Here is a 1,148-nt window from a genome sequence, read left to right as displayed (position 1 = left end):
ATAGCGTTAATGGCACCCTATTAGTTCAAAACGAAGAACGGCCAATTTCATCTATATAGTTCCGGCTATAAAAATTTCTTCAAACGACTGTTAATAGGTGCCTTGTCAATAGAACGAGCTACTAGGCCTTTCACTTCAGCATCTAATAACTTGTATATTAACATCAACTTTCTAGAGGCCTTTTCTGCGGAATTATCTGCTGCTTTACTCGGTAAGGATCTGTTAAGTTGAAAATGGCATTTCTATATGCATGCAGTATAATTCTTAAAGTGGAGAGTTCCAGTATTGATATTGTTTAACTCCTTGTTTACTTTTCTCTTGATTAATTTTCATGTATACATTTCATTTATTTTACATGTAGCTATTTCTGAGTACCTTATCGGTGCAAGACACTTTATGGGACATGATATCTATAAGCAAACAACTACGATTCGTTCAAAAGCAACTTATGTAAACTGACTCCGATCTATTTTATGTTTCAAAAAAATAAATCTGAAATAAAGTATGAAAGCGACGTCAGTGGAAAAGAAGTTCTGTGGCGATAAGTGTTCCCTTCGGAGGCTGTGGACACCGCGGTCTCTCGCTGGCCAGTCAGTTACCGTCTGGCGTTAGGCGAGGGAGGACGCGCGACGCTGCGTCTCTCGGAGCCTCTTGACACGCGCTTTGGAACGTTGTATTTTGGCGTTGAGAGAATTGCCTTTGTTTATATGTTAAAAAGAGTGACACGAACGTTTCTTAGTGTTGTGTTCATGGCTGAATTTTGATGAAAGTGATTTTTTTGTGGATGTTGTGTTTTTTTGAGTTTTTAAGCGATCTTTCTAATTGACGGGAACACCCGAGACCACAATATCAGCCGGATTTGGATGTAACGCCCGTGAACATTTTTGGTCCTTGTGAGAAAAGGGATTATCTGGAAAGCCTTTAACCCTCCGATACCTTTGGTAAGTTGATATAGTATACTTTCCTTAATTGGCAGAGTTATAAAAAAAAAAAAAATAGATATAGATTTTCTGCATAACATATCATGATGTTTTATGAAATTCGAATGTATTGATCGCAAATTTTACAATTTTTCGGGTGTTTTCACATTTTCCTCGATGTAAAATCTCTTTGAAATGTATAAAACTTGCTTGTAGCTTTTAAGAAAT

At 36.9% G+C, this 1,148-nt stretch overlaps 1 long non-coding RNA gene across 1 annotated transcript in view; it reads left to right on the top strand.

The window, feature by feature from the left end:
• The first annotated feature begins 609 nt into the window (after positions 1 to 609).
• LOC119581773 overlaps positions 610 to 1,148 on the top strand; it is a 69,598-nt gene continuing 69,059 nt past the window's right edge. The window contains exon 1 of the long non-coding RNA XR_005229585.1: positions 610 to 941. This is a non-coding gene — a long non-coding RNA (uncharacterized LOC119581773). The remainder of the gene's footprint in view (positions 942 to 1,148) is intronic.

This window comes from Penaeus monodon, chromosome 15, assembly GCF_015228065.2.
Source record: "Penaeus monodon isolate SGIC_2016 chromosome 15, NSTDA_Pmon_1, whole genome shotgun sequence".
Taxonomy (NCBI): Eukaryota; Metazoa; Arthropoda; class Malacostraca; order Decapoda; family Penaeidae; genus Penaeus; species Penaeus monodon.
This window is presented reverse-complemented; position numbering and strand designations above follow the sequence as displayed.